A 21,773-nucleotide genomic window follows, 5' to 3' on the forward strand; every position below is an offset into this window, starting at 1 on the left:
GAAATAATTAAACCTACAAACCAAAAGCCTAACTGTCCCATATAAAGATTCAGTGTATGCTCACAACAGCCTTAAGAGAATATCACTGCTTCCCTACCTGCAATGTTCCTCCCCCTTCAAGCAAAAAGGCCCAAATATCAAACTGTAGTTCTGGAGCCCACCAGCAGTTCAGGGCAGAGGTATTATATCAAGCAACTGTCCAGGACCATGTCCCGCTTGACAAAAAGCAGCTCTTCTGGAAGAGTTTTCCTTTACCTACAGGCTTCCTCTCTAGCTGACCAAATCCCTACCCTGTGATGACACAGTCCTATCTGTTGTCACCATCAACAGACCTACTGCAGATGGCTGGACTTTTACATACATAACAGTGAATTGTCTACAGAGGGTAGCCTGGATCCATGCCCACATTAAATTAAGCAGACATTGTTTTTATATTTCTACTCCTCAATCTGGAAAGGTCCACAGATCTATAACCAGGTTTTATCAGAAGCAGACAGCTATAGAGGACAATTTTTTTCCCCAATGGATAATGAAATAAATTCTGCTTACTGCACTGTTTCTAATAAGATGAGGCACTAGTATATACCACAAAAAAGGTTTACTCATCAGCCTCAAAATTGTCCAGAGTAGGTTTCCATCTTCCCAGTCTGTTCTCACAGCGTGTGTACATCAAACCCCACAAACACATCAATACCTTTTGTGAGCATCTTGAGTGACCATTAGCATCAGGTACCTTGGATATTCACTACCATATCTTCCTCAAGCTTCAAAGACTTCTTGTCTCATTTCAGCTTAACAACAGAGATAAATGATAAGCTCTTTCAACTTGCATATATTTATTTTTTGAGGTGTAATTTAACAGCCTTTGTATACTGCTACAGAGCTCTTCTTACAAGAGTCCAAGACATTAAGCCCACAGTGCTATCTCCTGTTATTTACTGTATATGCATTTGACTTTACAGGTGAGTGCCATGTTCACCTGAAGAACATCTATGTCAGCATGAAAAATGCAGTGCGAAGGCTCTGCAGACAGCCTTTCATTCTAGTACTCGCCTAGCCAACAGGAATTACTAGAGTTAGAAGTGAGAGATGCTGGGAGGAGATGATGCTAAGAAGCCCTAAAGAGTGTGGATGGGGAGACCACCAAGGATGGGAGAGAAGAGGAAGACAAGAAGAAGCAGTAGAGAAAGCAGTTAACAAAGCAAGGTAGATACAGAGAGAAAAGGAAGACAATGAAATGGTAATCAACCAGCAGTAACTCATCAATTACAAAAGTTAAACAAGAATTCGTTGGGCGGGGCAAAGCTTTTTCTGGAAGGGAGAATACATTTGTAAGACTGTGAAAACAAACTGAGGGCTGGCAAAGTTTAAAAACCAAGAAATGCTATTCTGTCCTTATTAATGACCTTTTCGAACTCCTTTCTGAAGTGAAGCTTTGATCACAACCATTTTACGTAGAAGACTGAAGCAACCTTGAAGCAGAATGAACTCTGCAACTGCTTCAGCATAGGAAAGTAAAATGCAAAGCTAGAGAAAAAACAAATCACTATTCCCTTTGGCTATCATTAAGGAAAATCTAGTGATTGGTGATCACTGCCAAAAGGGATGACATTCTACCAACAGATGTGTCATGCAGGCTACCTTAAGTAAATCATCATACCTGGCATGACTTTAGAAGATATCCTGAAGGAGTCTAGTCCTTCAACCATCACAGCCAAACAACACTGCTATTGTCAGTTTACTGAAGTTATATGTAGCATGCAAACCTACCACGCCTTTCTAGCAAAAGATAGTAGTAATAAAATATTACTCAAATCATCATTTTAAGGCAGTCACTTTCATTTTACAAATAATAAAACCGAGGTGGAAAGAAGTACTGCCTGGCTTTCTCCTGCTTGCACACAGAATGAACAGCAGTGGCAGAAATAGGAAGCCCTGGCTGCCAAGTTTCCCCTCTTAACTGCTAGGCTGAACTTCCTCTCTCCAGAGGCTATGCCACTACAGCAGCAATATTCAGTACAACTGAAGTGTAAAAGTAAGTTCGTCTATACACTAGCAGGGCTCTGTCAACTTACAAGGACAATTTGGCATCCCTTTCATTGGTTGCACCTCATAGCATCCCATTAAGATCAGTTGTGAAACAAATATTACACAGTCAAATCCAAAGCGTCTCTAAATAGAGCCTAGCCTTCCACCTGAAATTTTGCTGAGCACAGTTCACGTTTGCTGCTGCAAAGCTTAAACTCCAGTTTCCATGCCACCCTGCCTGTACATGCTTCCTCAGATTCCTTTTGGGATGAAACCACACCTGTCTGATCTGAAGCCCTTTTGTGTATTAAAAAGAAATTTGCAAAGGCTTAGATTCAGTCCTGGAAATTTCCTTTGTCATAGAGAGAGGAAAGGAGAGACGGCTGAGAATATTTATACACAACAGGTTAGGGGAGAGTTGCCTACCTTCTGCTGTTTCCCACAACATGTCTATAAAGCCACAACAAATTGTGGGGAAGATCAGAGAGAATCAGAACTTAACTCTTCCTTATGGAATAGGTCAGTTTTGTTCACAGGATCTCTTCCTATACTAATTAACAGTTTTCTGAAAGACCTCTGATCGAAATTTTCTATCCCACTTTAAAAGTCCGCGTCGTCACTGGTGGTAGACTTTCTGGTGGCTGCTCCAACACAATGCACAAAAATGACATGAAAGCGGAGGAGTTTCAGGTTTTGCTTAATAGACCACCTGGATCACACAACACACAAAACTGCTCATTTAATGAGGTGGGACATATTGGTTTATTTGTATTGTAACTTGCATCTGCTGTTACAGTAAATTCAATGTAACTGTAACTCTGGTCACCAACTGGTCTTTATACAAGTGCAAAGATGCTGCAGAAAAGGCTTGTTGCTGAAATTCTTACAGATTTTTCACATATGGCTCCATTGCACACTGCTTAGGTAAGATGAAAGAGCATTCTCTTCTGCCCTATTTACAAATGCCCAGAAAACCCTGGATCTCTTCTTGACAACACTGATTACATGCTGATAAAGGCACAGCTCTAGAAATTGTCTGGGATCCACAGTTCAAAATGAAGTCAAGGGATATTGCAAGTATTCTTTAGCATTACACTTGCAACTGAGAAATATATTAAATCCTAAGACCAGTACTAACATTTTGTTCATAATGGTTGCCCTTCAAAAATTAATGTAGTCACAAACCACACCAAGACAAAATTGGTTTTAGTATTACTGTCTAGTACAGAAAGGAAGGAAAACAGATAATGATTTTACCTTTTTATTATAGTAAGCAAGTGAGCAAGAAAAGAAAAACTGTGTTCGCATGTTTACAGATCATTATATATATTATAGCAAATATGTGCAGAATAGAAAATATTCATATTATAATTGATTACCCATAGACACCATCAGGCTACAAATTCCCTCAGTGAACAAACTTTAACTATTCTCAGCCTTTTGCAGTACAGTTACTGAACGCAGGCTGCTGGGAAGTCAACAGAACAGCCTTGAAAATTGTATTTCCAAGCAACATTATGCTTCTGTTGTTATATGTTACAGCTTAACCATCTCAAATATTAAAGGGACTAATCAGCAGTTCAGAGGGAATTCAGTCATCCTTCTTTCAGGTTAAATGCCTGCGGTTTTTACTATGCAAAACATTAGGCACCTAGGGTAGGACACATACATTAATATGAAGTCACTCTTCCCAAACCATGTTCTCGTTTTCCTCAGTGACTTTCCAAATTTCTAGACAGTAAGAGGAAATTACCACTTGCAGAAGTGCATATCAGCCTTTGTTAGCTTTGGCATTCTTCTTGGTAACATATTAAGTTAGAGCCTCAAAATACCTCATTGGTTCAAAGTAGTTTGCTATCTGGCAGCATGATGGGTAACAGTGCATATGCAGACCTGCAGCCTCGATTAAGTCTGATGCTGCAGTTTTGTTTTGGCTTTCCAGAATCTGGCAGCATGTGCTAACAAGGACACCACATGCAAAATTACAGCAAAACCCCCTCTGGAATGCCACAGCTACTTAGTCTGTATTGACAGTGACATCAAAGTCAAAGATGATTTGATGCTTGGTTGTTAATGGTTGTGCTAATATATGAAGTACTTTCCAAACAGGAAAAATAGGTAAACTCCTTGGCCTAAACCATTTATAATCCGAATACAAAAAAGCAACAGAGTGTAAATTAGAGGAGAATAAGAAAAGTTACTTAAGTAAAAGGTGCTCAGATCTAGGTAATTCACCTTTTATAGTGCTACAGTGATTACTTACAAGATAGGGCTGTTGCTTAAATAAGATGGACTGTCAGCTCTAACTATATATAGTTAATATTGAAAACTACTGGACGGGTGGTCAAGGATAGGTCTTCCAAATGGAATCACAGAAGGGACCTCTGGAAGTTGGAAGGGACCTCTGGAGGTCATCTTGTCTGTCCTCCCTGCTCCAGCAGGAATATATGAACTATTTGCAGCTACCCTTCATGTGTCAGTACTGGTCAGCAAGTTTCCTTGTAGGCATTGTGGCAGGCATTTTTCTTCCAGAAGGCTCTGGAGGAAGAGAGAGACAAGAACCTCCTGAGGACAAAGTCATGGACAGCTTCCCACATAAGGGAGCACAAATGAGAACACAGACATGATTACTGGAGACTCAGTCAAACAGTGTAATAAGGCAGGCCTGAATGGTCAAACAGATGATAGAAGTAGCTATAACATACTAGAGAAGACAAGTATCAAGGAGGTAAAGTTACGTGGGACTTTGAAGAGGATTTTAATTTGGTTCCGTGGAGGCATCCAAAGAGGAGGTGACAAATCCGTGTCAAGGATTGCTGTGGCCATCAGAAAGAACAAGATTAGCGCAATCTACAGTCACGAAAGAAAATGAACAGCCACAGATAACATAGAAGAATAATTAAATACACTGTTCTTGGTATGCAGTACAATTGAGCAGGAGATTACAGTATGATTGTGCAGGAGATTCTGGGTCTTGGTTACGAGTCTGACAAGTTAGACTGAGAACAAGGAGAGGCAAAAATAATAGCCAAATTCACGTACAAGGGAAAAGATAAGCAGTCTAATTTTTTGTGAGCAAGTTTTTGGAGACCCTCATTCAGAAAGCCTCAGAGGGATGGGCTAATGAGGAAATAAGAAGGATAAATGCTAAGAAAGAAGAGACAGGTTTAATTGTTACTTATTAGTGACAACTGCAGGGGTCATCTAAAATAAGATGGTGGAGGGCAAGGGATAGGACCACAAAAGACTCAAAACAGACTGTGTCTGCAGAGCAGGACAGAACTTATCTTCCCTGTGCTCTGCAGTTTTAGTCTCTGTGCAGGCACCAGCGCATCCTGATGGTGACACAGGTACTACCCATAGTCCAGCCATGCTGGCCATTCACCCCAGGGCATCTCTAGGAGCTCACTGCAGTACCCCTCCTGTCTGCAGACAAAGTTTTCTTTCAAAAGAAACCAGGTCTGTCCCTGACTGCTGACAAATATATAGAGCCAAGGGAAAAAGTAGGATGATAGTGTGTTAAAAAAGAAGACACTGGGATGTCCAGAGAGGACTCAAGAGACTCATACTAATATGATGAGGAACATAAATATCATTCAATGAAGCAGGAAGAACCAAAGGTTGAGAGCTGCCTAGAAAATGCATTTAAGACCTTGACTTAAAATGGAGTGACTTCCATTAGGCTTTGGTGACAGCAATGTCAGAAAGTCAAGTTTGGTGGCTCCTTCCCTGTGATCTAACCAAACTGTTATCTCCTGGTTTAGCATATTCTTAAAGGAAAAAGCACACAAGGCTTCAACTCCTAAGTCTTCCCTTACCTGAGGAAGCAGAGCCTATTCAGTAATTTTTAACTAGTTTTCCTACTTTGCTATCTTCATCTACTGTGACACAAATTTTTCAGCATGAAATGACTCTGGTTAACAATAGCAACTCTGTTTTTAGGACTGGAGACAATGTCAAATGCTTTAGGAGGTCAAAACAACCAAACTAGCGAAGGTGAAATTTCCCATTGAAAAACTGGGGAAAAATGAAGCCACTGATGTAGCTTAAAGACATCACTAATGCAGCACAAGCCACCAATCCAATTGTCACTCCTTCACTGCAGCCTCATATTAGGTACACGAGTTAAGGCTCTGCTTTTGCCTTCTGAGCAAATTTGTAATAGGGGAATAAAAAAAAATATGAGTTGATTAAATAGCCACAGTTACTCAAAATTGCTGCCTCATTTATAAATAATAAGTGTGACTGCAGTATACACAAAAGGAAGAACTTAGTTATCCCTCATTAGGAGACACATATTTACACTATGTAGGACAGCTTTCCAATTAACTCATCTATTTAACTACTTGTCATCCATTACCTCACTTCACAGAACAGAAACAGGTTCTAACTTGTGTTTACTGGTAGCACTTAGAGCAAAGAAACTCAAAGCTTTGTTTAGCCTCCATGTTCCCAGGGTGACTCCCAGGTGCTGCCAAGGCCAGCAAGATCCTAGACTGCACTGGATCACAGGACAGGACTCAAAAAAATTCCACATGTTCTTCCTATCCCCCAGCTAATGACTTGCACATCTGCATTCAAGGATGAACTATAAGCCTTCTACATTACGCAGATTAAATGATCATCCATACTGCTTTCTGTCCCATTAAGAAAAAAACGTCAGCAAAGAGAGAAGCATCCTCCTGGGAGACCAGTCTTATAACCTGCCCAATGCTGCTGTTCTCAGTTCCTTTGTACAGCACTATGGTGGGCTGATCCTGCCCAACAGCCAAGTGCCCATACAGCTTCGCTCTCTCCCCACCCCACCTGCCCCCAGTGGGATGGGAGAGGACACTAAGAGCAAAAGCAAGAAAACTCATGGGTAGACATAAAGACAAGTATAACAGGTGAAGGAAAGAGGAAAGAAAAAACCAGAAGTGATGCAAAGGCGGTTGGTCACCACTTCCCACAGGCAGATGGATGCCCAGCAATGGCCACCTTGGAGGACAACACCCCCACTCCATTCTCCCCTGCCCCAGGTTTTATTGCTGGGCATGACACTATATGCTATGGAAAATCCCTTTGGCCAGCTCACGTCAGCTGTCCCCCAAAAACCAACAACCTACTCGCTGTGGGGGTGGGGGAGGGCAGGCAGGGGAAGGGAGTGAAAGCCTTGACAACGCTGGCCTAGCCACAAGCCCAAAACACAGCACATTACAGGCTGCTATGAAGAAAGTTACCTCCACCCCAGCCAGACCCAGTACAAATATGAAAAGCAGTACAAGCTAGCATACGACCCCACTGCAGCTGACTGGCCAGCCACAGACATGCTTACAGTAGCCCAATCCCAGTTTAGGGTGATTTTGTCCAGAGAGCACTGCTGTATCACATACCACTGTTCTTCACCACACAGGGAGCGGTGCGATGCAGTGGCAGTCCATATATGAGTTTCATGGGCAGAGCTCCATTGACCCGCTTTGTATTTTCTCTGAGAGAAGCCTGATTACTACAGACATGCAGCAAAATCCCACTGCTGCTCAGTGACCTGTACCAGCATCTTGCACAACACTGGTTTCTGTCAGACCTCAAACTCCCTCTAACAGTCCTAAAACAAATCTTTTGGTTGGGGAAGGAGTGAATTCCAGGTCACACATATAGACATGACAAAGATCATGGATCTGAAACTTAGCTAAAGGGTCACATCCTGTTGCAAACTCCCCAACAAGAAAAATGTCCCCTGCATGCTCCTTTCAAAAGGCAATGAGACACTGATTTGAATCCTGTTGCCTAAAGTTAAAAGTGTTTAATGCAGGGAACTGTACGTGAAAATGTGAGCCTGGAAGTTCCTGCATGTTACTGCAGCAGCCTTCTGCGTGATGTACCCTGTATTTATAAGCTTAGGTTGTTTCTGCTTAGGACTTTGAGTGAGTCAATGAATACTTGCTCTCATAACAGATTCAAATTCAATCATCACTGCATGACTCTGTGTACTCATCCAAATAACTCCAGGCTTTTCGGGCATGTATTCAACTGCTTAATCTAGCATGAAGGGATGGTTCCTATCAGTAACCAAAGCCAGGTCTCAGTCTGGCACCAGCAAATGCACTCCTGTAAGCAGACAGGATACAGAAAAGCTTTCTGTTCTCTTCCAAAATTCTGTTTAAGTTAATATCAAGCTTGCTTTTTTTTTTTTTTTTTTTTTTTTCTTTTAGGGATTGCAGTTTTCAAAGATAAAATGGGTTGGGTTTTTTGCCCTTCCTATAGAAGCTTGAGGATTCTCCTACAGAAGGTTGAGGTTTCACATGGATCCATGAAAGTATGTGTCTTTCGCCTCTCCCTTTTCTGGCTCACAGGTCAATTTGTAATTCATTGTGGAAATCAAATATAAAGATGTTTTTTGGCAAGGATTTCCATCTAAGAGGTTCATACATCTTAAAAAAAAACAGCTGAATAGTCATGGGATTCTCTGATTAAGCAGTGAGCAAACAAAACACTGACAAATTATTTATAGTCATCATGTTCAACTTAAACATGAGCCATATATTTGGGGTGGGCAATAGAAGACTAACAGCTAAGATCAGCTAAGTAAAACAGTATGTCAGGCAACCTGGGCATTTAAGTAAAAGAAGCTACATAAGTTTTACCTGATTGGATGTAAGTATTTTTTCCCTTTATATCATACACACTTTTCATAATGAGTAGATTAAATTAAAAACCATTCCTAACAGGGGCACAGATTTATTTCAGATGATAAGGCTATGCATTTCAATAGTGTCTTGACTTGCATGACTTAACTAATGCCTTCTAAATGTATTCTCAGATAGGAATACTAAGGTTCAGCTATTTCACAAGGAAACACAGGCAGACACAAGAAGACTTAAAATCAGATAAGGCCCAATGAAGATTCTGCTCTATAGAGTTGGTCAGCAGAGGACAAACCTACACAACTCTTACTCTTTCTCATCATGGAGATGAGATGTCTGGAGACAATGGAGAATGACCCTCAAAAAAGTTCTTCCTAAAGCTGTTCCTAAAGTTCTTTTAGGCTGAGAAATTCAGCCCACACAGTCTTTGAGATATGCACAATGGACAACAGCAAGGGTGGCAAGATGCATTGGTTTGGCTTCTAAATGTTGTGACATTTCCCATTTCATGTTACACTACTGAGTAACCTCCTTGTTCTGTTCATACATGGGATTTTCAAAGTTTAAAGCACAGATCCGAAATATGAAAACTGCATTTTACATCTCTGCAATGTAAATTACTAATATCAGCAAAATGATGCTGATATGACTAATATCAGCAAAATCTTCATCTGAGATACTGGAAGTGCTCTTGTAATTTGCTTTCACATCACTGAAACTTTGGGAATATAAATGATGCTCAATAATCACATCAGTTCTTATTTCCATTGTTTACAGTTTTAAAAAAAATTATAATGAATTATCTTTGCCATTATGAAAAGTCTTATAGAATGGGAGAGGAAAAAAACTCTTTTGTGACAAAGTTTTTCAACAGCAGGAAAAAAACTTACAAAACCACAATTTCTTCAACTTATTATTCTAATTTTTACAGTGGCTTACATAGTAACCAATTAGTTTTAATCTCCATTCAATTTTATGGAATGCTTCCACAAGAGCTCTTAATACAAAGCTAAGACTCAAGTAAGCACAGTGTAAAGATGATGAGAACTCTGCTAATATTATCCTCACAGAGACAGCAGAATTGCAATTTTCCTGTGTTTCTGATAACAAGTATTATGGACACAATGTTCAAAACTGTCTTAAAATTGCTCCTTGGGTTTACATTAGCCATGGCTGCACAAAACCAAACTTCCTTGCGCAGTCACTGGAAGTACAGACAGCAAAATTCAATCCAAAGGGGCAGAAGTACAAAGAAAAGGAACAGTTACAGGCCTGGAAGGCAAAATGAAATATTAAAAACTAATTTTAATTAATCACTAGGATTGAAAGACTGCATTAAATGCTAATACTTTTTATCAGAGATATTTGAAGAACTATAGTTTAGAAATCTTCCTCCCCTTCCTGGTTGAATGCAAATTACCTTTCTGCAAACTTGCTGAAGTTCTATTGATTACTTATCTGGTGAAGCCTACTAAAAATTTGGAGGTTTGGTTTTGTTTTTAACTTCACTATGAATGAGTAACAATACTGTATGTCCCATGCCACTGCTGCCAGTGCACAAATGGATTCCCAAGACTCCACTCTCCCAAACCTTCAAAACACAACAGAAGTAGCTTGCCATACACCTGTTTAAATGTATTTCAGAAACTCTAGGGCAACTTCTGCCATGAAGCAGCTGCCTTTGCAGATCACAAAAGAGCTTTCAAAGCACACAGAAAAGTACATGCCGAGCTCTGGCTCCAGCAGAGTAGACTCACTCAGATTCCTTCTAACTGCAACTGCTTCTGCTACACATTTTCTATAGGCCCCTGCTGCTTCCTACCCACAGAGGCTGCGAAGTAAAAACGCCTTCCTGTCAAACATTACAGGGTCATCTTACCAGATACAGAAATGCAGACATGTATGTAGAGGCTGGAACCATCTTCAGAAAATTTTTTTTCTTACCAGTATCTGTCTTTTCTAACAAAACTCAGTGGAAAATAGTGTTTTAAAACTGTTTACATAATATATTTCATGACTGGAAATTCTGATCAGAAACCTATACAAATTAAACGAAGTTCTAATACCCTCTGGTTAAACTGGCTCTGATGTGATAGCTGAATATAAAATAAACCATGGTAAGGAAAAAATTTTCCTTAAACAGAATGCAAAATATGTGTGGTTGAGACAATCTGCTCTAACTCTTCCTCCCGTGTTCAGTGTTCCCAGAATTATGACTTTAATGAAGCAGAGGACGTTCCTTAAACAGCTCTGACAGACACGGTAAGAAACACAGACAATCGTTTTTGGCAGGACACTCAAGAACCTGGGGAGAAGTGAAAATACTCCACTTGTCAAGATCTGGAAAAATGCATTTGCTGTTCTCCATCACAAAAAATGGTTTCAGTCTCCTAGCTATTGTGGAACAAAAGGGTAAACCACTAAATTTACATGCCTAGAAGACTAATGTTCCCAGAATAATAATTTCCATTTGCAAAAAATGGTTGTTAGTTTGTTAAAATGAATGGAGATATTCTTAAAATTAATACAGAAACCTTATGCTGATAGTTTCACTGTTCAGGCCTGAAAAAGATTTTACCAAAAAACAGAAGAACATTAAAAATGAGCCAAAAGACTTATCGGTATTCATGCATATTAACACACGGCAGCTATCAGGGACAGATTTGTTCATAACCTCCATTTATGGAAATACTGAATTTAAAGACTGATGAACTGTCCACACTTTTGCCATCACCTCTTTCAAGTAAGCCTTGTTTTCTTTGTCAGTCCATACTGGCTACAAATTTTTTGGCTACAATCTATTTCATAAATAGACCCCTCAGCCTTTCTGTTTATTTTGAGATACCATGATGTTAAGCACTGTGTTTTGCCAGCAGGAATAAGTCTGATAGTGTTAATGATTATCTGTGGTATAAGGAAATCAAATTGAGTGACAACTAGAAGAGAAAGCTGTTTGTTCAGGAAACAAGCATGCTAGTAATCAGCACTTCTCAGAACAAAACATGACAAATGCATTGCTGTTAGATGGGAATTCATAACAACACCCATATATCAAATAACATTTACACTATTGTGACCTGTTTTTAAAAAATCAACTAAGAAGAATCTGGCTGGCAGCAGCAAACCAACAATAACAGAGTGAAATAACCTGAGGAAAAGGGCAACAACAGAAAAACACGTGCACTGGGGCAGGGCCCAGAAAAGCAATTCAGACTGACTTACGGCTTTGTCCAGTCTTGCTGTCCTAGGCGCAGAGACACACCAACCTGTGCGTTCCTGCAAGGGAATTCTCTCCAAATACTTAGATGGCTGCTCTGACAACTGTAAAACTCTCTCTACATATTTCAATGTTATGTCCCCATGCACACATTGCTGAGCATGCCGTGGATCTTGTTTTATAGATCAGGGATGTGAAGATTACATATTGGTTACAGTTAAAATGGTCACTTCTCCTGCCTACGGCCAGGGCTGTCTTTTGCCCCATCCCTTTAGTGTATTTTTCATTAGACCAGCCAGATGTGACAACACACATTACCAGATGTAGGGTTTCATGCTCTCCAAAGGGTAAATGTCCTACACCTTGCGACTGTAGGCTGGTCTTCACAGGCGTATGCATACTTACTTGTCACACTGGTGCTGCTGGAGCCTGGAAAAGCTCCAGTCCAGGGTCAGCATGAGACACTGCAGCAGGGATGATGCCAAAGGAGGGTATGTTTACACAGGCTTTTGCAGGCAAAGAGGAACCTTCATCTACCTAATGCTCCCAGCCAAGCCAGAACTGTATGACTGTTTTTTGGCACGTGGGCAAATATGAGATAATAACTCTAATGCAGCCTGGAGTAGAGGCAGAACAATTTTGCCCCTACCTGCAAAAAGATCCTTACGTGTATCCTGAGGACCCGTTAGATGTGGCTGGGTTGCATGCTAGCAGAGCTATACAGCTTCTGAAACAGAGCTGGCTTCTCTCTGCAGCTCTGAGCATGGGGCGAGTGAGCAGACACCTGCCTGTACTCGGGGTTGTACCCATACCCACCGGTCATATAGGCACACTGTACTTGCAGAAGACCTTAAGCAAGTTGTGGTTTTCACCAGCAAATAAACACTATTTCCACTCTTATTTAGATAAAATCTAACTGGCCTGAGGAGTAATTCAAGAGCTCATGTACACACCACAGTTGCTTCCTGCCTAACCCCAACCCAGGGCCTAAGCTTGTTCAACTTTATTAAATAGCTGCTGTTCACAGAGCTGAGCTACCTCTACATACGAGCTGTCACCTTTAAGTCTTGCTTTCTGTAGCTAATTGGAAATGGCAAGGCTCGTTAAGCTTCAGCAGCCAGGTTTTTAGTTGCCTTATCCATGAACACCGTATGGATGATGTTATTAGCTATCACTCTGCATTGGGCAATATAAATTTGTGAACAGACTTTCTATTTGTTGGCATGCGCCAACTCAACTCTACATAACACCACTGCCGAGAGGAAAAAAAATAAGAATAGGAAGGTGCAGCTAGCAATTAAAGCGCCATGGTCCCAGGAGACAGAAATTTTCTAGGTGACATTCAGCAAACCACACGGGCTACAGTTCCCCTATTTAAGCCACATTACAGCAGTGTTAGGACTACATTCTTTCTTTAACCCTGGCGCTGCTTCTTGTTACCTCTCTCCCATTGCTCACTTACAGTGATCCAAATCTGGATGCTGAATTATCCCCAAATTAGTCCTACTAGAAAATAAACAAGCAGTTTTCTGCTGGTGTACCTCTCTGAGCCAGCTCACCACTGAGCCAGCTGAGCACCAGCCCCAGCCCACTTCTCCAGATCGGCTTCTTCGACAAGGCTCCTTCCCACTTTTAAGGGGCCAGCTTGCTTCTTGCAAGCAATGCTGCGAGCCCTCTGGCCTCTGCAAAGCCTCAGGCACAGCAGGTTTGTTTCAGCTCTACTGAGCACCCAACAGAAAGGAAGGAGGTTCTGCTTCTAGGCAGCTGTGGTGAAGGTGTCCTGGAGCAGGAGGATGTCTGAAGGCTCCCTTGGCTCACAGGTTGAGGAGACAAACTCAAGAGCATAGAGCTGAAGATTGGCATACCTCCCCATTCAAATTCCCTCAAAGCTTCCGGACTGGCTCCATCACAGCAAGATAAGGGAGTTTTCAGGGAACAGATTAAGGAACAGCCCTTGTCTGCTCTTGTAGTATAAATATCTTCCACCAATTTCTCCATCAGTTTATATCCTATGTATGTTTCCCTACAACAGGGAAAGACATTCCCCACATAGGCAGCTCAGGAAGCTTGTTTCCCACCCTCAGAAACCCACCTCTGTTGCAACGTAGAAAATACATCAGTCAGCTCATGATGCTTAGCCAAATTGTTTCGTTCCTCTTTTCATATCTTACAAGTGCAAATTTCTTGGGCATTGAAAATCTCTCTGTGTGATTCAACAGTCTCAAGCACAACATGCTCTGTGTTTACCATTTCTGCACATATAAGTTTTTGTTTGTTTGTTCTTCATGTCAAACACACTGCTGAAAAGTAGACACAATTCAAAATAAACTGTAAATGAGGGGAAATAACAGTGAACACACAAGGAACATGGAAGTTTATCTCCTTCAGTGATCTCCCTGACATAATCAAAGAGGCATCACCATGATAGGTGACATTACAGTGGGAGTCTGCTACAGGCCACCTGACCAGGAAGACCAAGCAGATGAGGCCCTCTATAGACAGACAGGAGCAGCCTCACGTTCACAAATCCTGGTCCTCATGGGGGACTTCAACCACCCCGATAACTGTTGGAGGGACAACACTGCAGGGTGTAAGCAATCCAGGAGGTTCCTGGAATGTGTTGATGACAACTTCCTTCTACAAGTCATGGAGGAGCCAACGAGAAGAGGTGCTGTGCCGGACCCTGTTCTCACCAACAAGGAGGGGCTGGTGGGAATGTGAAGCTCAAGAGCAGCCTTGGCTGTAGTGACCATGAAATGCTGGAGTTCAAGATCCTTAGGGCAGTGAAGAGAGCACACAGCAAGCTCACCACCCTGGACTTCAGGAGACCAGATTTTGGCCTTTTCAGGGATCTGCTTGGTAGAGTACCATGGGATAAAGCCCTGGAGGGAAGAGAGGCCCCAGAAAGATGATTAATATTCAAGGATCAGCTCCTCCAAGCTCAGGAGTGATGCATCCCAACAGAGAGGAAGTCAGGCAAGAATGCCAGGAGGCCTGCGTGGATGAACGAGGAGCTCCTGGACAAACTCAAACACAAAAAGGAAGCCCACAGAGGGTGGAAACAAGGACAGGTAACCTGGGAGGAATAAACAGAGAAATTGTCTGAGCAGCCAGGGATCAGGTTAGGTAAGCTAAAGTCCTGATAGAATTAAATCTGACCAGGGATGTCAAGGGTAACAAGAAAAGCTTCTATAGGTACATCAGTGATAAAAGGAAGACCAGCGAAAATGTGGGCCCTCTCTGGAAGGAAATGGGAGACCTAGTTGCCCTGGACATGGAGAAGGCTGAGGTACTCAAAGAGTTTTTTGCCTCAGTCTTCACCTGCAAGCGCTCCAGCCACACCGCCCAATTCGTAGAAGGCAAAGGCAGGCACTGGGACAATGACAAACTACCCACTGTAGGAGAAGATCAGGTTCAAGACCATCTAAGGACCCTCAAGGTGCACAAGTCCATGGGACCCGATGAGGTCCATCTGCGAGTCCTGAGGGAACGGGTGGATGAAGTGGCTAAGCCACTATCCATCATATTTGAGAAATTGTGGCGGTCCAGGGAAGTTGCCACTGACTGGAAAAGGGGAAACATAAACCCCACTCTTAAAATGGGGGAAAAGGAAGACCCAGGGAACTACAGGCCAGTCAGTCTCACCTCTGTGCCCAGCAAGATCATGGAGAAGATCCTCACAGAAACTACGTTAGGGCACATGGATCAGTGACAGCCAACATGGTTTCACTAAGGGCAAATCATGCCTGACAAATTTGGTGGCATTCGATGACTGGGTAGAAGGATAAGGGAAGAACAACAGATGTCATCTACCTGGAGTTGTGCAAAGCATTTGACACTGTCCCTCACAACACCCTGGTTTCTAAATTGGAGAGACATGGATTTGATGGATGGACCACTCAGTGGATAAGGAATTGGCTGGATGGTTGCACTCAAAAAGTTGCAGTCAACAGCTGGATGTCCAAGTAGAGACCAGTGACAAGCGGTCCTCAGGGGCCAGTATTGGGACCGGCGCTGTTTAACATCTTTGTCAGCAACATGGACAGTGGGATCAAGTGCACCCCCAGCAAGTTTGCTGATGACATCAAGCTGTGTGTGCAGTCAACACACTGGAGGGAAGGGATGCCTTCCAGAGGGACCTTGACAGGCTTGAGAGGCGGGCCCATGAGAACTTCATGAAGTTCATCAAGGCCAAGTGCAAGGTTCTGCACATGGGTTGGGGCAATCCCAAGCACAAACACAGGCTGGGTGATGACTGGATTGAGAGCAGCCCTAAGGAGAAGGACTTCGGGGTATTAGTAAATGAAAAACTGAATATGAACCAGCAACGTGTGCTTGCAGCCCAGAAAGCCAACCGTATCCTGGGCTGAATCAAACGAAGTGTGGCCAGCAGCCTAGGATTTGATTCTGCCCCTCCACTCTGCTCTCCTGAGACACCATCTGGAGTACTGTGTTCAGGTCTGGGGCCCCCAGTGTAAGAAAGACTGCTTGAGTGGGTCCAGAGGAGGGCCATGAAGATGATCAGGGGGATGAAGCACCTCCCCATCAGAATAGGCTGAGAGAGTTGAGGTTGTTTAGCGTGGAGACAAGAAGGCTCCAGGGACACCTTACAGCAGCCTTCGAGTCCTTAAAGGGGGCTACAAGAAAGCCAGAGAGGGACTTTTTACAAGGACATGTACTGATAGAACAAGGAGCAATGGCTTCAAACTGAAAGAAGGTAGATGTAGATTTAGATTAGGTATTAGGAAGAAATTCTTTACTGTGAGGGTGGTGAGGCACTAGAACAGGTTGCCCAGAGAGGTTGTGGATGCCACATCCCTGGAAGTGTTCAAGGCCAGGTTGGATGGGGCTTTGAGCAGCCTGGTCCAGTGGAAGGTGTCCCTGCCCATGGCATGGGGAGTGGAACTAGATGATCTTTCAGCTCCTTTCCAACCCAACCCATTCTATGATTCATACAGCAGTGCACGCTGATGTCTAAGCATGGAGACCTACTGCACCAGGCACTGTACAAACACAGAAGGGTGACTGAAATCCTTGAATTTTAGAGCGCACAGGCTAACACTGAGCAGAGAAAAGGAAAACATAAAAACAGAATGATGTTGGCAAATATACTGGTTCTACCACCTACATTTTAGAAAGGGAAGGCTAGCAAGGAAAGAAGAGGCATGAAGTAAATACTAGCAAAATGGAAAAACAGGAAAGCGCAAGAGCTCAAGGCAGAAAAAAGGTGAAGACATGTAAGGAAGGATGGAAGGATGCTAAAGTGCCAAGACTGGGGATGTAGACATACTCCAGGTCAGAAACAGACATGCCCGAGACAGATTTAACATGTGGTTTTGTTATTATTAAGTGTTGTGTGGATGTTACCATTTTAAATCCCATGTTAAAATGCTGTTCCTCAGATTTTTCAATGGGAATGAACAAGGCCTGCTATAAAACTATTTTGAATGAATAAGTCTCACATCAAAATCGGAGGTTTTTCAACATTAAGTCCGCCCACAGGATACCACATCCTTATATTGGGAAAAACTTACTACAGCATTTCATCTCAGGTCTTAACGTGAATCTAAGCATTGATTTTCTGGGAGCCATCAATCTATGAGTACCTCTGAGATCCCAGTGTCCCATGGGAGAGGCAACCCTGCTTGGGAGCTCTACCAGGACGGGACACCAAGGGTACTCAAGAGACTGAGAAGCACCCTGTTGGGCTGAGATTGAGTTGTGCTGGGATTAGTGCTGACCTCAAACACATTTGGAAACTAAACATCTCACTTTAGAAACACCACAACAAAATGTTCTGATACTTCCAAGGGGAATGTTTTTTTTTTAAATTTTGCACTAAAGCCTTTAATTTGAGGATGGAAGCAAGGACCAAGATACCAGCATTTTTAACATAACAAGAATCTCCACTTTGAGAATTTATCCAGGAGAGCTGTGGCAGAGGCATGCTAGTCTTCAGCAATAAATAGCTTCTCCCTCAAAACCCAACAAAACCACAACAATTTAGACTGCCATCAGGCCAGTGCAAATTTTATATTAAATGATGGCTCTTAGCCACCCTGTGCCATTCAGATGAATTAAGTCAAAGGGACTGCTGGCAGGCTCTAAAAACAGGCATGTGTTTAAGAGCTTTGCTGGCTTTGTTGCTGCAATTTAAAAAAAAAAAGGAAGTTGGAGAGGCATCAATCTGAAATTGAAAGTATCATCAGTATCTCCAAGACACAAAATATAATTAGAATTAATAATTAATTCTGGTCTACAGTGCCTTGCATGAAGCTTAACTGAGAGCAAAGTGATAGATACGAGGTCCTTTTCCCTTCTTGTTATTTTATATTCATGTAAAACCAGGTTCAGTAATCTGAAGAAGGAGTATAAGACACTGTGCTGTGGGAAGGGGTGTATCATAGTAAGGGAACTGAGAAATAACTACAGCACAACACCAAGCAGACTGACACAGCGAGGATGACATATGGGTAAGGTGAGAATTCCTTGGTAAGCGTTCTATCTGTATTATCACTTTGGTGATTTTCAGTACTTCAATTTTGTGACAAGCCTTCCTGCACAGTGTCATTAATATTTTTCCTCCCTTTAAGACTGTGGCTCTAAGCAGTAGCAGTATTTCTTCCTGTCAGCTTCCAGAAGGAAAGGAAGACATCCCCCTCAGCAGTGGAAATCTGCTGTGCCTACCTTTGTAATGCTTTCACATACTTTTCCTCGGTCTATAATCTATGCTCTATTTTAAACGAAAGATGCCCACAATGGCTCTTCTGGACTTGCTCTAGTTAGCTGGAGTCAACTTTAGGGTAGTATGTCATTCGATCAATGATGGTCTCAGGGTGAATCCATTCAGAAGGCTGGAAAAAACAACCCCTCTAAAATTTGAATCAAGGGACCTGGAAAAAAAACTAATTGCAAAGAACAAGCTATGCAGATGCTAGCTGTGTTTTCAAATGTAGATCAAGTTTCTAATACTATGCACATCTCTGAAAGAGTTTGTATCTACTGCAGAGAAGGAACAAGTAATACTTTATACAAATTCAGGAAGGTGTTGGAAGAGAGAGAGCAAAACATATGTCAATTTTCCTTTTAGCTAAGCTGCATATTTCAGCAGCAACATGCCAGTTTTCCTGTTCTCCTTGCTGTCTTTGTTGTTTTCTCTTTCTCTCATACTTTTCCTTCTGATGTTCTCCAATGCAACCCTGCAGGTTGTGAACATACATACACATTACAACTAGTGTTACAGGCATCAGCTGAGGCACCAGAAACACTGTAGGCACATTAATTCAGAAGATAAATTAGCATTTGTGAAGACCATGGTAAAAACACAGCCAGTACCTGAGCTTGGCCATCTCTACCTAGTGCTGCAGCCAGAGGTTTGGTGAAGCAGGACTGGCTTTTTTTTCTCCATGAAGTCCTACTTTACCCACATGCCACACCAGCCCCCAGCTGTGGGGAAGAGCAACTGAGCAAGCTAGAAAATTGTCTCCCTGATTTCCCCCTTATTTTCCATGTTTTCTCCTCCTGTCTTTCACATAGTCAGGGCTGCTCCCCTGCAACAGCGTGACACTAGGCTGTGATATTTGTTTGGCAGGACTCTGCCAGAGGGCTGTGTTATATAGCTGTTGTTAACCTCTTTAATCTTCAACGGCATATGAAACATTTGAAGCTAATCCAACTCCAGTAGTGTCAAAGGAAGAAGGAAAATAAACAGCATTCCTCTCTACTGTCCAGCCGCTGCAGACAGACTAGTCTCCGGCAGAATCCTGAAGGTCAGTATCCACAGTATCTGCAGCTATCCAGTGGTGGAATGAGGAATTTTAGAAGAAAATTGGCAGCTACAATGCAGAACGTGCTATCATACCTACATTAATAAGCTGTGCTATCTTTGGAGGAGCTCTCCTGGGTACGGTAATACCCATCGCCCTATGCCATTTTGACATGCTCCATAAGTCTTAACTATCTGCTCACACAGAGGTGGTGTTACATCACCCTGGCTGCTTTGATGAATGTTCTACAGCAAGGTTCATCCAAGGGGGAAAAATAGTGGGAACCATCTTAGGAGCCACATCTACCGGGATGCCACAATGGTGATTGGCATGCCATGGGATAGCAGAGGCAGCCCACCTTCCCAACCCTAACCGGGACTGGGAAGTCTAGATGGGACCCAAAGCATTTTCTCCTCTTTCTGTAGAAAGTCACAGCAGGGTAAGGCAGAAAACCCCACCAGAATCTGTTGCATGACAGGCAAATTCAGGGAAGCAGAAGAAACCAGCAGAAACCAGGGTATCATTTTGTGCCACAGCTCAGAGAGAATAAAGAACTTTCAAGCAGCAAGTCCACAGCCACTTTGAGGAGCCCCCAACAGCGTCTCATCCTCATGCAAAAAGGAGAAGGCAGCTCTGCCAGTACATATGCCACAAGGACTATAATTATCCTGATGCGTTTTAATAAGCATTATATGCAAAATCGTATTTTGGTAGACCAAAATAGCTCTCATCTTAACTACAGACATTTGAAGCAGTAGATATTACTCATCCATTTAAAGCTCAAGCCTGTGACCCGCTAGGCAGTTTGAAACATGCTTGAACTCCTGCTGTGGATGGAGCCTGTCTTTAACAGCAAGTGAAGACCACACGGAACTCATGGGCTTGATACAGAATTTACTTCTGAAATCCCGTGGCCTATAATAAGCAAGAGATCAGAACAGACGATAGACAAGGTCCCTTCTGGCTGGGAAATCTGGCAACCATCTAATCTGTATGTTCCCAGATGAGTCTATTACCTGAGTAAGCCTGTAACTACTCCACGCAAGTACTACATCATCTGGAATTTTCAAAACAGGCATAGTACACCCCGAGATACTGTCACAACATTAACATTTCATTAACACGAAAAGCCAAGTCGCAAGTCGGCTGCTTCATCAGCCTAACAAACAGCAGCAGACTGCGCCATTAGCAATTAAAGGTGAATGACAGTTAAAACCCTAAAAAATGCACATCCCAGACTATTTATAATTGGCAAACACACTTACATAAAGCAAGCCATAATTGCGCTAGTTGTTGTCTTCCGCTGCTCTCCACCTTATCCCCCTCCCTTTACAAACTGTGGGGACCATAGGAGGGTTACCTACAGGAGTGCTCTGCTTGGAATTGGTACCAGACGGTTTCCGACACCATGCACTGGCAGCTTGGTCTGAAGCCCACGGACATGAGTCATCATCAGTGAGAGTTTTTCTGTTTATCTCACTAAGCACTGGATGGGCTGTAAATATTCTTGCCAAAACCAGTCAGTTCTAATAGATCCTCTGCTTTCACTGGTTTCATGATTTTGAAATGGCTAGATTACTCTGTACAGTCAGAGTTGAGGCATTACTTGGCACACCTCCTGCACGCACTATCAACAGCCCACATCCAGAGAGGAGTGCAACACAGGGTTAAAATTAAGTTTAAAAATTTGTTAACATTGAAAGTTAAACTCCTCTAACATTTGCTGGCATTATTACTGAGCAGTTCCATAATCATTTGTATCTGCAAAGAGCCATCCAATCCCTGGCTCTTGAAAAGGAAAAAAAAAAAAAAAAAAAAAGGCAAAAGGATATGAAACTCCAAGACTGAATCTCAGAAATGGCTAGGGTTTGTCACAACCTCTGTAACAGAAAAAAAAAACCCTGTTTTTTTTTTTCTTTTTCTTTTTTCTTCACCCTCCCAGAAAGTCCTGAAGGTAATTCTGGCTGAAAGAGTCATCAGCTAGATCACTTTATCTGGACATTTTTACTGTTGGTACTGGGTTTTGATTTTTTTTTTTTTTAATTTTTTATTTTTTTTTTCTGACCGAGTTAAAAAGCAAGCCTCAGCCATCCTGCCAAACAAACAAACAAAGTAGCAGTTCATCACTGTATAGATAAG

At 42.3% G+C, this 21,773-nt stretch overlaps 1 protein-coding gene across 1 annotated transcript in view; it reads right to left on the reverse strand.

Annotated features, from left to right (window-relative positions):
* MARCHF3 (membrane associated ring-CH-type finger 3) overlaps positions 1–21,773 on the reverse strand; it is an 80,097-nt gene that overhangs the window by 58,066 nt on the left and 258 nt on the right. The gene's annotated exons all lie outside the window — the stretch shown is intronic.

Source organism: Accipiter gentilis, chromosome Z (assembly GCF_929443795.1).
Source record: "Accipiter gentilis chromosome Z, bAccGen1.1, whole genome shotgun sequence".
Lineage (NCBI taxonomy): Eukaryota > Metazoa > Chordata > Aves > Accipitriformes > Accipitridae > Astur > Astur gentilis.